This window comes from Adiantum capillus-veneris, chromosome 30 (genome assembly GCF_014529385.1).
Source record: "Adiantum capillus-veneris isolate H3 chromosome 30, ASM1452938v2, whole genome shotgun sequence".
NCBI lineage: Eukaryota > Viridiplantae > Streptophyta > Polypodiopsida > Polypodiales > Pteridaceae > Adiantum > Adiantum capillus-veneris.
The window spans coordinates 93,731,202-93,746,190 of record NC_140960.1 but is presented as its reverse complement, the minus strand read 5'-3'; the positions used below and the strand labels follow the sequence as shown (position 1 = coordinate 93,746,190).

General features: G+C 50.6%; 1 long non-coding RNA gene across 1 annotated transcript in view; it reads right to left on the bottom strand.

The window, feature by feature from the left end:
* LOC147418423 (uncharacterized) overlaps positions 1 to 14,989 on the bottom strand; it is a 73,541-nt gene that overhangs the window by 42,408 nt on the left and 16,144 nt on the right. The window contains exon 2 of the long non-coding RNA XR_015187297.1: positions 3,697 to 3,793. This is a non-coding gene — a long non-coding RNA (uncharacterized LOC147418423). The remainder of the gene's footprint in view (positions 1 to 3,696; positions 3,794 to 14,989) is intronic.

Here is a 14,989-nt window from a genome sequence, read left to right as displayed (position 1 = left end):
CTATTGGTCAAATACGCACATCCTCACAGCAACTAGAGATCGAGACATGCAGATTTAGAGGAGTACCCGCTGAGTCCAGTATTTGTCAGGTGTGCCAGATAGAGCCAGAGACAGAGCTACATTACATATGTCACTCCCAAGTATAGTATGAGATACGAGGCCGCTTTCACTGTCTATTCAGAGAGGGTTTTGGGCCACTTTCTAGAGTCATGAGATACCAGGATCAGAGATGCCTCGGATTATACTTACTGGAGATTCGCAAACACAGAGAGGACCTTTTGAAGAGGGGCACAATGAGAGAGTTCCAGCGACAGCGGAAGATTACAGATTTCTTTCAGTCACAGACAGAGGAGTTCGAGCAGCCCCCACAACATAACAACACCATAGGCATACTACTTGATTGGGCGATAGAGTTGGGGCGGTCTCGTCGCCCACGGATGAGGGAGTCCTCTCGACATCGACGTAGATTGCAACAGAGGATCCATACCATACTGGCGGGACATAGGAGCCGTCCTGACAGAGTGCCTACCTTGGAGGACATTGAATCTCTATAGCCTTTTGGATATTGAGGTATATGTATATGATGCCTTGACTTTCAGAGAGCTCCATTATATCAGCTCACCCTTTGTATTCCCTTTGTATCAGCTTTCACCCCACCCCTACCCACTATTTTCTTTTCAGTTCTTTGTACTTTTTGAACCCAGACCTGGTATTAGATTCACCACATGTAACCTTCTAGTCTCATAGGTCACTTTGGCCTTTTGAAGACCTTAATATTACATTTCATCTCATCTCATCTCATCTCTCTCTCTCTCTCTCTCTCTCTCTCTCTCTCTCTCTCTCTCTCTCTCTCTCTCTCTCTCTCTCTCTCTCTTTCTGGAAAAAGTCAGGGCTGTATATTACTGAGGACAAAATAATCCCAGCGGATGCCAAAATAGCCTATCACGTGAGGTGTACAAGCTGAATGTAAGGAGGAGAGCCACTATAGTGACTACTCGACTAGAACAATCTCATGGTGGTCGGTGTGAGGAGTGGAGGAGAAACCATTGAGGAGGGGCATAATGACAAGTAATCTGACCACCTATCAGTGTGAAGAAGAGTGGGGATCTTGCCCAACGCCGAAGGAAGGCAAATCGACAAGCCTCGACTGCTCTAGATGTACCGGAGGACGAATCCCACTGCCAAATCAGGGTGTGAATGATGTCCAGCCAAATGGCAGTGAGGATATCCTGAAGGAGCTGTGGAGCCGCACTGAGAATGTGAAGACAACGAGCTCTCCAAATATTCCATAGTGTAATACTAGTGATGACTGAGAAAACTGCATCACGTGTCTGAGTATCCCCCTGCCAAGCAATCTGTGGTAGCATAGCCAAAGTCCCTCGCCGATAACCAGTCGAGGTAAGCATGAAGGCTGGATCTGTGGCTGAGCCCTCGTAGAAAAGATGCGGGTTGGGCATCGGCATCAACCATGAGACAGATCCCAAAGTAAGAAATCCATGCTGAACACCTGTTCTGCTGAGTAGAGAGCAAACTGCAAGCCACACTACATGGGAAGCTGAGCATGACCAAAGACAGCGGGCAGGTGACTCAAGTTGGCGCAAAGGGCAGCGAGTACATAAGGGATCATGACCCATAGTAGCTAGCCAAGTCCCAACTGGTAGTCCCGCATGAGCAATCATCCACATGAAAAAGGAAATACGACGAGCAACATGTAAATCCCAGATGGCGAACCAAAACTACTGCAGATAGGCATAGGAGAGGCCTGAATGTAACCAGAAACGCATACGAGTGGGCTGCTTTGTTTGCTGTCTCATCAATGCTAATCTTCCAATCCTGACAGTGTACTCAAAGAAGGATACAGGTGCACCTGTGGGGTCTGAGTGAGGCCAATGCCACTCTCCTGGGTCCCAATAAAGCTGCGATAGGGCACGGCCCTCCCACACCCAAAGCCTCCAAAGTGCAGCATCAGCAGAAGTAAAACGGGGGTCAACACAACGACGCTTCCGCGTGAGCCAACTACTCGTATGGCCTCCCATCGAGCGCCGGGGGAGATAAGTAGTGGAGAAGTGGCAGCATATGTCAATCTAGCATGAATCCCCTGAGAGTTGTCAGTATCAACTGTGAATAGCATGGTGTCCAAACGAACTAATAAGAGAGTGCTCTGGTCAAAGAGGCCTTCCTAGCCACAATGAGGGGGTATCTGAACCGTGCCTCGCATGACTGCATCCCACTGTGAAGGAACGGCAGAATCAATCTCAAGCAGTCTGTCTGGCACCCCGCGACCAATGTCATAATGTTCTGCCACAAAATCTGCATCCAGCATACGTGTCTCATGAAACAACTACATAGAGGCAGCAGGGCCAGAGTCCCAAGCAGCCCAATCAATGTGAGTCCTCTCTCCAAGCTGACGAGGTGGATTAACCGAAGAATCAAGAACTGTAGCATTCCAAATGAGAGGCTGGCGCTCAATCTCCTCACGACATGAGGGAGGTGAGCATACGATAGCCAGTCTCATGGAAACCCAAATCTGAAGGAGCGATCGGAGAAAGGGTGAGAGGGTGGAAGTGGACAAGGGGGCATCCGTAAAGAGAAAACGATACCCTGAATGCCAAGTATGACCATCTCTAGTGCCGAGTCGTGGAGTCACTGTGCAAAGAGCAGCCTAAAGAAGCATCTTCCAAGGTTCTTGGCCGAGAAAAAGACCCCGAACAATAAGCTTGGTAAGAAGTACGCGGCTCTGTAACTCTGGATCAATAATGCCATGGCCTCCCTCTGACCTAGGACGAATGATCGTGGACCAGCGAACTCGAGCACGAGTATCAATAGTCCCATCTGTGCCACTCCATAAAAAGTTCCTCACTAGTCGGCGGAGCTAAGTTATCACACCGGAATGTAACATCCAACAAGAGGCCGTATACCATACTATAGCCAGAATGACTTGGTTGGCGACCAATGCACGGCCCACTCTCTCTCTCTCTCTCTCTCTCTCTCTCTCTCTCTCTCTCTCTCTCTCTCTCTCTCTCTCAGAAAGGTGGGCCTGTCCCTATCATATCACATTAAATATACAAAAAACAACATCATCCATAATACATCATGATATAACTGAAGTGAAAAAAAAAACCCATTGGGAATCGGGATATAGGGGAAAAACTCCAGCTAGTACATAGTTGTAAATGAACAGCGTGAGAGCAAATCATCATGCTACATGAGACAAAGGAGAAGGTAATCTTTCCATTAAAGCTGTGAACCTGCACCCACTACTCACACACACTCTGTAAGTCACTTAGTCAAAAATCAGCCTCCACTCTCACTTTGGGCGCCCCCTCTTGGGATGAATCTGGTAAAACCATCTAGAGCCGCCAAGTGTTTAGTTTGCCTCTTTTGAGTTAATTCCCTAGTTCCCACCAACCTTTGAAGTTGTGACTTGTCGAGTGGCCCAAATTCCATTTGGCACACACACGCTTCCATACTCATCAAAATTCAATGCTAACTCGCCCTACCAGTCACAGACTAACCGACCTAGATTCCCGATGGGAGAAACCCGTTCCGCCACAGCCGTTTCACACTGGCCATGCAATGTCCACTTGCACCTTTTCAAGGGTTTCAGGGAAAACAAGTAAACTAAAATAAATAAAAATATGTCGTACATATTTAAAGAAGCCAACAGGAAAAATACACCTCCTGGTAACAAGGTACCTGCACCCATAGCGTGGGTCATAGTTGAGCTATACTCATCGGACTTTGCTTCATCAGAGCTCGTTTCATTATTCTCCATCTCCTCTTTTTCTTCCTCCTGTAAAATGGTCAACACTAGATTGAGCCCCACTCCATGAAAAAAAAAACCTTTATATGATGATAGTTCTTCATTACACCAATAGGCTCAAAATTAGAAAAGCACACAATTGATCTTAGAAAATTAAGAAGCAATGGATCACTTAGATAAACTAACTCATTACAAATCTTCTATTCGGATGCTACTACCTTGAAAATAAAGAGAATGTTTAACATAAAGAAGGTCGTTATGTTTTTAAAAACAACTAATTATGGATGCCTTAAGGCTTTGTAAAGCCAAAACAAATTAAACTTAAGATGAAGAAAGAAAGAAAAAGCATCTTTCATAATCTTTTCGATATCTATAGAGGTGTTGCGGGAGATCGTGTCATCACAAAGAATGAATGCAAAACCTAAGAACATCCAACATGATCCTACAAAACCGCTCAAACAAAGGGAAAAAACACCTAACATGGTGCACAACATTACTTGTATGGCAGCATTGCAAAGACTCTTTTTTTCGTCATTGTCTCGACCCCTTCCTTCCCCATTAAATATCCACTAACTATATCTACCTCTCTACTACCCACTTGCCTACTATGTATGCCCCCTAGGGCACCCAAGGGAGGGCGTCCACCTCTTGGACTGATGTGAAACACCTCAAGGGACTCCCCCTCTTAGCTATTGACCCACTCCTCCAACCCCCAAGACTAGGAAATACCCCAATAAATGGGAGAAAAGGCAAGAAATGGAGCCTACTGGCCCGTAGGGCACTGGGAAAGGGGAGGAACAGCTGGGGAAAAATGCCAAGACTACAAGGAGCCTGCATGGCCACGGAATTGAGCCAAAACCCTGAGCTAAACAGGGCTAATATACCCTCACCTCAAAAAACTGCCTCACAATGGTTGGGCACGGCCACAAAACAACCCTCACTTCCTAACACTTATCCCTAGGAGATACTAGGATGGACTGGACGAATCCAGAGAGATGCCATTAACAATTAACATTTGAGTGAGGAATATTGAAATTCAACCTTGGTCTCTCAATATTGTATTCAATAATCCAAATTCATGTTTTTTATTTGTAAAAGGTCCACAATTGTATGGTTTTTCTAGGTGAACTAATTTTTAAGCTACTGGAAACATCGATTGTCACAAATCAGCCCAAAGAATTGAGGCGCATAACACAAATCGGTCCAAGAGTGGGAAGCCATTCTTTTTATAAGCCAAGGGATCAGACAATTGAAAAGCCAAAGGTCGGACGAATGATGTCACAAGTTGGTGACGTTGCGTGTGTTAAGAGTTCAGGCATGTCCCAGTTTCTCCCAGGGAAAGGTATTAGGGAGTGAGGGCAGTTTTGCGGCTGTGCCCGGCCAGTGGGAGGTTGCTTTCTCATGTCGGTTTGTGTCCAGCCATGTCTAGCTCGGGTTTTGGCTCAGTTCCATAGCCATGTTGGCTACTTGTACCACAGGGTACATTTCCCCCTTGCAGTCCAGTGACTTCCCACGGCCCTAGTGGCCAATAGCCTCTTCCTCTTCCTTTTTTACCATTCATGGGATTTATTATAGGTTGTAGAGGATGAGGGCTGGGTCGGGCAGTCTTGAGTTTCTCCTATATGTGGGGGGGGGGGCCTTGTATGCACGCGAACAGCCTCAACAGGGGGGCAGCCACTAGGCCGGAAGGCTTGTGATCAGCCCAGCGTTTTGCTGAGGTTTTCAGCCCAGCGTATTTGCTGTCGATCAGCCCCACCATTTTTTGCTTGGTGGCAGCTGGCAGACAGCGAGCATGTAGGGAGGGCAGCCTAGCGTTTTTGGGCAGCCTCCCATGCTAGCGTTTTTGGGCAGCCAGCCTTGAGCAGAGGACGGGGCGATAGTGCCAGATCCTGTGATCCTCATTCCTACCTTTTCCAAGAGGAAATCTATTCTTGCCGTCCTCGTGCTTGATCAGTGGTTTCCCAGTTGTTGCCAGAGGTCTTGTGTGCAGAAGCAATTGGCAATGTCAGTAGCAATCGCAATTGTTTGTACCTCGCGTCTATCCATTGGGCATAATAGTTCTCCCCCTCTCTCTCTCTCTCTCTCTCTCTCTCTCTCTCTCTCTCTCTCTCTCTCTCTCTCTCTCTCTCTCTCTCTCAAGTCCCGTCTCTTTCTACCTCCGTGATCTCGCTTCTCCACAAGTGTGCCTTGTTCATGTATGTGGCATTGCAGGTGTTCTAGATTGGAGTCAAGTTGTCCACAAGTCACGAGCCAGTTCTTGTCTTCATTGCATTTGCCGCTGCCACCTTTGACATAGTATCAGAGCCATCAATGAAACGACCACCTTAGATGCTCGGATTGGCCTAATCCGGTGCCGTTTCCAACTTGATTGAGAAAGAAGAAGATTGCTATTTTTTTTATGTTTTTTCTCGTTTGGAGCAGATTTGTGTATGTGGAGGCTATGGACCCTCGTCTACGACTTCCCCATCTTTACCCTTGTTTACCCTGGCCTCTCGTCACCAAGGGGAACCCGATGGAGGTTGCAGGATGGGTAGCAATGTTGGATTGCTTTGATCTTCCCAGATGGAGTCATGTTGTTGTGCCTTCCTGTAAGGGGAGCAAGCATGCAGTTGTTGGATCAAGAGGGGGAGCTATTCATTTCCAGCTTCTTCCTGTGGGACAGGTTTGCAACCTATTATGGGCGGTTTTCTTGATGTTCGAAAGCAGGTTTGTCGAAATCCTTTGGATACAGGTTTGCACGTAGTGTTGACAATTGGTGGGGGTGTCTAGGTCCTACTATAGATCCCTTCGGAGAGCTCCAACCTTGGGGATAGTCCCTCGGATGCAGATCTGGCCATGGCTGGCAAGCATAGCAGGTTCTTTTCCCTTGTAGTTTTTTGCCTAGCTTTTTGGCATTACCGATCAGCCACAACGTTCTTCACGGGCTTGTTCCCCGAGCTGGTTCCTTTGCTCTTCCTTTGAGTATTGCTATCATGTTGTGTATTAAGTATTGATCACACGGTTCAATTGTGGTTATGTTCTCTTCAACACAAGTGGAAAGGCAGCTTTCTACGATACCTCAAGAGGAAATGTTGAGAGGGTCAAGGCTACTCGTTGATGTTGTTCCCTCGCACATTTTTGCCCCTCACACGTTTTCACTGCCTAACCTCGCCATAGCCACAGCCACCGCCCCCGCCCCCACCCGCCACCCGCCGCCTCAGAGCGCTCCGTCCTCCCCTCACCACGCTGCCCTCTCCCCCCTCCCTTCGCCTCGCTGCCCTCCTCCTCCCCTCACCACGCTGCCCTCTCCCCCCCTCCCTCCGCCTCGCTGCCCTCCTCCTCCCTTCGCCACGCTGCCCCCCCCAACCCCCCCTCGCCACACTGCCCCTCCCTCGCTGCCCCTGCCCGCCAGCACCCCGCCCCCGCCCCCCCCCCCCCCCCCCCCCCCCCCCCCCCCCCCCATTTGAGTGAGGAATATTGAAATTCAACCTTGGTCTCTCAATATTGTATTCAATAATCCAAATTCATGTTTTTTATTTGTAAAAGGTCCACAATTGTATGGTTTTTCTAGGTGAACTAATTTTTAAGCTACTGGAAACATCGATTGTCACAAATCAGCCCAAAGAATTGAGGCGCATAACACAAATCGGTCCAAGAGTGGGAAGCCATTCTTTTTATAAGCCAAGGGATCAGACAATTGAAAAGCCAAAGGTCGGACGAATGATGTCACAAGTTGGTGACGTTGCGTGTGTTAAGAGTTCAGGCATGTCCCAGTTTCTCCCAGGGAAAGGTATTAGGGAGTGAGGGCAGTTTTGCGGCTGTGCCCGGCCAGTGGGAGGTTGCTTTCTCATGTCGGTTTGTGTCCAGCCATGTCTAGCTCGGGTTTTGGCTCAGTTCCATAGCCATGTTGGCTACTTGTACCACAGGGTACATTTCCCCCTTGCAGTCCAGTGACTTCCCACGGCCCTAGTGGCCAATAGCCTCTTCCTCTTCCTTTTTTACCATTCATGGGATTTATTATAGGTTGTAGAGGATGAGGGCTGGGTCGGGCAGTCTTGAGTTTCTCCTATATGTGGGGGGGGGGGGCCTTGTATGCACGCGAACAGCCTCAACAGGGGGGCAGCCACTAGGCCGGAAGGCTTGTGATCAGCCCAGCGTTTTGCTGAGGTTTTCAGCCCAGCGTATTTGCTGTCGATCAGCCCCACCATTTTTTGCTTGGTGGCAGCTGGCAGACAGCGAGCATGTAGGGAGGGCAGCCTAGCGTTTTTGGGCAGCCTCCCATGCTAGCGTTTTTGGGCAGCCAGCCTTGAGCAGAGGACGGGGCGATAGTGCCAGATCCTGTGATCCTCATTCCTACCTTTTCCAAGAGGAAATCTATTCTTGCCGTCCTCGTGCTTGATCAGTGGTTTCCCAGTTGTTGCCAGAGGTCTTGTGTGCAGAAGCAATTGGCAATGTCAGTAGCAATCGCAATTGTTTGTACCTCGCGTCTATCCATTGGGCATAATAGTTCTCCCCTCTCTCTCTCTCTCTCTCTCTCTCTCTCTCTCTCTCTCTCTCTCTCTCTCTCTCTCTCTCTCTCTCTCTCTCAAGTCCCGTCTCTTTCTACCTCCGTGATCTCGCTTCTCCACAAGTGTGCCTTGTTCATGTATGTGGCATTGCAGGTGTTCTAGATTGGAGTCAAGTTGTCCACAAGTCACGAGCCAGTTCTTGTCTTCATTGCATTTGCCGCTGCCACCTTTGACATAGTATCAGAGCCATCAATGAAACGACCACCTTAGATGCTCGGATTGGCCTAATCCGGTGCCGTTTCCAACTTGATTGAGAAAGAAGAAGATTGCTATTTTTTTTATGTTTTTTCTCGTTTGGAGCAGATTTGTGTATGTGGAGGCTATGGACCCTCGTCTACGACTTCCCCATCTTTACCCTTGTTTACCCTGGCCTCTCGTCACCAAGGGGAACCCGATGGAGGTTGCAGGATGGGTAGCAATGTTGGATTGCTTTGATCTTCCCAGATGGAGTCATGTTGTTGTGCCTTCCTGTAAGGGGAGCAAGCATGCAGTTGTTGGATCAAGAGGGGGAGCTATTCATTTCCAGCTTCTTCCTGTGGGACAGGTTTGCAACCTATTATGGGCGGTTTTCTTGATGTTCGAAAGCAGGTTTGTCGAAATCCTTTGGATACAGGTTTGCACGTAGTGTTGACAATTGGTGGGGGTGTCTAGGTCCTACTATAGATCCCTTCGGAGAGCTCCAACCTTGGGGATAGTCCCTCGGATGCAGATCTGGCCATGGCTGGCAAGCATAGCAGGTTCTTTTCCCTTGTAGTTTTTTGCCTAGCTTTTTGGCATTACCGATCAGCCACAACGTTCTTCACGGGCTTGTTCCCCGAGCTGGTTCCTTTGCTCTTCCTTTGAGTATTGCTATCATGTTGTGTATTAAGTATTGATCACACGGTTCAATTGTGGTTATGTTCTCTTCAACACAAGTGGAAAGGCAGCTTTCTACGATACCTCAAGAGGAAATGTTGAGAGGGTCAAGGCTACTCGTTGATGTTGTTCCCTCGCACATTTTTGCCCCTCACACGTTTTCACTGCCTAACCTCGCCATAGCCACAGCCACCGCCCCCGCCCCCACCCGCCACCCGCCGCCTCAGAGCGCTCCGTCCTCCCCTCACCACGCTGCCCTCTCCCCCCTCCCTTCGCCTCGCTGCCCTCCTCCTCCCCTCACCACGCTGCCCTCTCCCCCCCTCCCTCCGCCTCGCTGCCCTCCTCCTCCCTTCGCCACGCTGCCCCCCCCAACCCCCCCTCGCCACACTGCCCCTCCCTCGCTGCCCCTGCCCGCCAGCACCCCCCCCCGCCCCCCCCCCCCCCCCCCCCCCCCCCCCCCCCCCCCCCCCCCCCCCCCCATTTGAGTGAGGAATATTGAAATTCAACCTTGGTCTCTCAATATTGTATTCAATAATCCAAATTCATGTTTTTTATTTGTAAAAGGTCCACAATTGTATGGTTTTTCTAGGTGAACTAATTTTTAAGCTACTGGAAACATCGATTGTCACAAATCAGCCCAAAGAATTGAGGCGCATAACACAAATCGGTCCAAGAGTGGGAAGCCATTCTTTTTATAAGCCAAGGGATCAGACAATTGAAAAGCCAAAGGTCGGACGAATGATGTCACAAGTTGGTGACGTTGCGTGTGTTAAGAGTTCAGGCATGTCCCAGTTTCTCCCAGGGAAAGGTATTAGGGAGTGAGGGCAGTTTTGCGGCTGTGCCCGGCCAGTGGGAGGTTGCTTTCTCATGTCGGTTTGTGTCCAGCCATGTCTAGCTCGGGTTTTGGCTCAGTTCCATAGCCATGTTGGCTACTTGTACCACAGGGTACATTTCCCCCTTGCAGTCCAGTGACTTCCCACGGCCCTAGTGGCCAATAGCCTCTTCCTCTTCCTTTTTTACCATTCATGGGATTTATTATAGGTTGTAGAGGATGAGGGCTGGGTCGGGCAGTCTTGAGTTTCTCCTATATGTGGGGGGGGGGGGCCTTGTATGCACGCGAACAGCCTCAACAGGGGGGCAGCCACTAGGCCGGAAGGCTTGTGATCAGCCCAGCGTTTTGCTGAGGTTTTCAGCCCAGCGTATTTGCTGTCGATCAGCCCCACCATTTTTTGCTTGGTGGCAGCTGGCAGACAGCGAGCATGTAGGGAGGGCAGCCTAGCGTTTTTGGGCAGCCTCCCATGCTAGCGTTTTTGGGCAGCCAGCCTTGAGCAGAGGACGGGGCGATAGTGCCAGATCCTGTGATCCTCATTCCTACCTTTTCCAAGAGGAAATCTATTCTTGCCGTCCTCGTGCTTGATCAGTGGTTTCCCAGTTGTTGCCAGAGGTCTTGTGTGCAGAAGCAATTGGCAATGTCAGTAGCAATCGCAATTGTTTGTACCTCGCGTCTATCCATTGGGCATAATAGTTCTCCCCCTCTCTCTCTCTCTCTCTCTCTCTCTCTCTCTCTCTCTCTCTCTCTCTCTCTCTCTCTCTCTCTCAAGTCCCGTCTCTTTCTACCTCCGTGATCTCGCTTCTCCACAAGTGTGCCTTGTTCATGTATGTGGCATTGCAGGTGTTCTAGATTGGAGTCAAGTTGTCCACAAGTCACGAGCCAGTTCTTGTCTTCATTGCATTTGCCGCTGCCACCTTTGACATAGTATCAGAGCCATCAATGAAACGACCACCTTAGATGCTCGGATTGGCCTAATCCGGTGCCGTTTCCAACTTGATTGAGAAAGAAGAAGATTGCTATTTTTTTTATGTTTTTTCTCGTTTGGAGCAGATTTGTGTATGTGGAGGCTATGGACCCTCGTCTACGACTTCCCCATCTTTACCCTTGTTTACCCTGGCCTCTCGTCACCAAGGGGAACCCGATGGAGGTTGCAGGATGGGTAGCAATGTTGGATTGCTTTGATCTTCCCAGATGGAGTCATGTTGTTGTGCCTTCCTGTAAGGGGAGCAAGCATGCAGTTGTTGGATCAAGAGGGGGAGCTATTCATTTCCAGCTTCTTCCTGTGGGACAGGTTTGCAACCTATTATGGGCGGTTTTCTTGATGTTCGAAAGCAGGTTTGTCGAAATCCTTTGGATACAGGTTTGCACGTAGTGTTGACAATTGGTGGGGGTGTCTAGGTCCTACTATAGATCCCTTCGGAGAGCTCCAACCTTGGGGATAGTCCCTCGGATGCAGATCTGGCCATGGCTGGCAAGCATAGCAGGTTCTTTTCCCTTGTAGTTTTTTGCCTAGCTTTTTGGCATTACCGATCAGCCACAACGTTCTTCACGGGCTTGTTCCCCGAGCTGGTTCCTTTGCTCTTCCTTTGAGTATTGCTATCATGTTGTGTATTAAGTATTGATCACACGGTTCAATTGTGGTTATGTTCTCTTCAACACAAGTGGAAAGGCAGCTTTCTACGATACCTCAAGAGGAAATGTTGAGAGGGTCAAGGCTACTCGTTGATGTTGTTCCCTCGCACATTTTTGCCCCTCACACGTTTTCACTGCCTAACCTCGCCATAGCCACAGCCACCGCCCCCGCCCCCACCCGCCACCGCCGCCTCAGAGCGCTCCGTCCTCCCCTCACCACGCTGCCCTCTCCCCCTCCCTTCGCCTCGCTGCCCTCCTCCTCCCCTCACCACGCTGCCTCTCCCCCCCTCCCTCCGCCTCGCTGCCCTCCTCCTCCCTTCGCCACGCTGCCCCCCCCAACCCCCCCTCGCCACACTGCCCCTCCCTCGCTGCCCCTGCCCGCCAGCACCCCCGCCCCCCGCCCCCCCCCCCCCCCCCCCCCCCCCCCCCCCCCCCCCCCCCCCAGCTTCTCGCCCGCCTCCCCATTCCCCGTCTCTTGCTCTTTGAGGGCAGGTCTCTTCATCTATCGACCTCACCTCGCTTCTTAAGCCGCACACACAAATGGAGGGCTCTGCTCCGCCTCAGAGGGGCTCGACGGAAGCCCCCTCGCCAGACCCAGTGGAACCCACCATCCGACTTGCTCTTTCGCCGATAGAGCAAGCAAGCTTAGAGGCAAAGGTGGCACGCCTTTGGGCCACCTTTGTTATTTGCACCCAACCTAGCAAAGGGGTACTATCAGATAGAGTTTGAAACTTCCAAGATGGCGTCCAAGGACATTGCGATGAGGCCCCTGGCCATCTGAGCAGCTAGAGCTCATTTTCGACAGTTGCGCCATGGATTTGATACGGCTACCGATGCTCTCGTCGAGGAGGAAAACCTATCCATCCCAATCTGCTTCCCAAGCTTGAGGAGAGAGTACCTCCCGCTCCTTTCCAAGCTTGGTTCAGAGATTGAGACTGTCTTGGAGACACCTCGCACGGTAGCTTCAGTAGTTGCCAAGGTAGCTGGCATACCTACATTACGTGTTTTGGTTCGTACATTCACACCCTCCCGAAGGTCGTTTTACTACCTCCGGTGAGTGGTGGTTGGCTCCGTCAGAATGTGGAGTATTCGGGCCTCTCGAATCAGTGCTTCATTTGTCGACAAATGGGCCATCTAACGAGGGTATGTCCATGGAGGAGACCCAAACCTTCGGCATAGACCGAGACCCGGCCTCCTAAGGCTAGCCAGACACAGTAGATAGAGACAGGGAGCTCAGGCAGGTTCCTCCTTCGAGCCTGCCGCCAAGGCAAAGGAGGGCTGGCAACAGGTCCGTGGTCGACGTCACCAAGGACCACCACGTCAGTTCACCCCCCCTGTTGGTCGTCCTACACCAAGCCAGTAGCAATGGGTTACCACACACAACCGTTTCGACCCCTTACAGCAGGACGAGCCCAGAAATACCCCCTCCACCGTGGCTTTGCCACCGACAACCCCTCCTCCTCTCGCGCCACCCACTGACCGCCCCCCCCCCCCCCCCCCCCCATCTCCTCCACCTCCCCCCATTCCTTTCGTTACCGCGCCCTCCCTTCCCATTCCATCCACTAGCCCCCTTGCTTCATCAGCTTCTCCCGCTCCTGCCTCACAACAGGCTCAAGGGACTAGACCTTAACCGTCTACTAGGAGGTCTCTTTTTCCACGAGCCGCCTGGCGAGGGGAGCAGAGTTTCTTGTGGACGCCCCTTCCGGTGCAGACGTCACCTTTGCCGTACTCCCTCGAGGATTTACGAGTTTGGACATCCGTTGCCGGTGGGACTTCTTCGACTACGACTTCACACGATTGCTCAACGACTCTTCACCAGACTTTGACGCAGCTTTCTTCAAAGTCCACGTACAGTTTCTAGCAGCTAGAGGGATAAAGGCCTTGGACACAGCGGTTGATTTCTCTTTCCCTCTGTGTGGCACGGACCGGCCTCTGGACTCAGTGATGGACTAGCTTCAAGCTCAGGCTCTTGAGTTCTCTCATCACACAGAAGACTTGGGGGTGCCAAATTCGATACGGACTATGTGGCTGTTGGCCAAGTTCTCAGTGACACCTCCGAACACAGCACCATGTAGACACATTGTGGTACACTTTTTTGCTGACACAGAATCCACCACGCTATGTATATGTACATGAGGACTCCTCGACAAAGGATGTAGCCCAATGGACGGCACGCTCTTCTTCGGCTTGGGTTGGACAGTCTCTACAGTCACGACTATCTCGGGGTCGCTCGGATGCAGATTACTCCTCATCCAAGCCGACCTCAAAGATAGCGAGGTTGGTTGTTGTTGCAACATAAGTTATAAATCGCTAACTCAATGAGGATTGTCTCATGGAATGTGCAAGGATTGGGTGGACCCCAGTTTCAGCGTCCCCGAGGTCGCTTACGTCAAGAGCGTCAATGATGCCTTGTGGGTGGTGAGATTGATATTCTTATGCTTTAGGAGCATCATCTTTGTGAGAGCCGCATTAGACGGTGGTCGGATTTTGCGTAGTCGTGATGAGACATTTTGCTCAGCTGCATTTGGGCCTGGAGGTATCCAAGGAGGGATATGTATGACTATTGCGGACTCATGGAAGCACGCCATTGTGGGCAGTGGTATTATTGTGTCAGGCAAGTCTCAATGGATTACTATGCAGGTCCAGGGTTTCCTCATGGGCTTCCTGAACATATATGCGCCCAGTATGGCAAATGAAAGAGATGACTTTTGGTCACATATTGTAGAGTCTTTGCCACATGCAGAGCAGTGGTGTGTTTTTTTTTTTTTTTTTGGGGGGGGGGGGGGGGGGGGGGGGGACTTAGACAAGATTGGAGGTAGCCATGCTACTGAGCACGCGGCTGAGTTGGCAGCTTGGGAGCCTCTATGTATGACCTTGAGGGTTTTTGATGTTTGGTAGCATACAGGCTTTGTGCGGTCCTCAGACAACTTGTCTCTCTCGCTCTGATCGCAGAGTAGAAGGAGTGTATCTATCTCAAATAGATCGCTTTTACACCAGTGATCACATCAGTGACATCGGTGGATCTGTTTGCATTTTGGCAGGGACTACTTTTTCCGACCATGCGCCAGTGATTCTCGCTGTGACAGACAGACAAAGGAGGGGGAGTACGATTTGCGCATCCCTGAAAGGGTCTTGCTGGATCCACAGTTTAGAGAGCGGGTGGTGGCACCTTGGACAGAGAGTTGGGCACGCAGGACACCCCTGCTGATAGAGTGGCCTCTGGACTCCCTGAGCTTAGTCGCTTCTTCCTCCAAGAGTCTACAACTCGCTTGGCTGCAGCCAGGGAGGAGGAGAAGCGTCTCTGACGGGACATTGTTTCCTTGCAGAGGATGCAGGAGCACCACCCAGACAGTCCTTGCT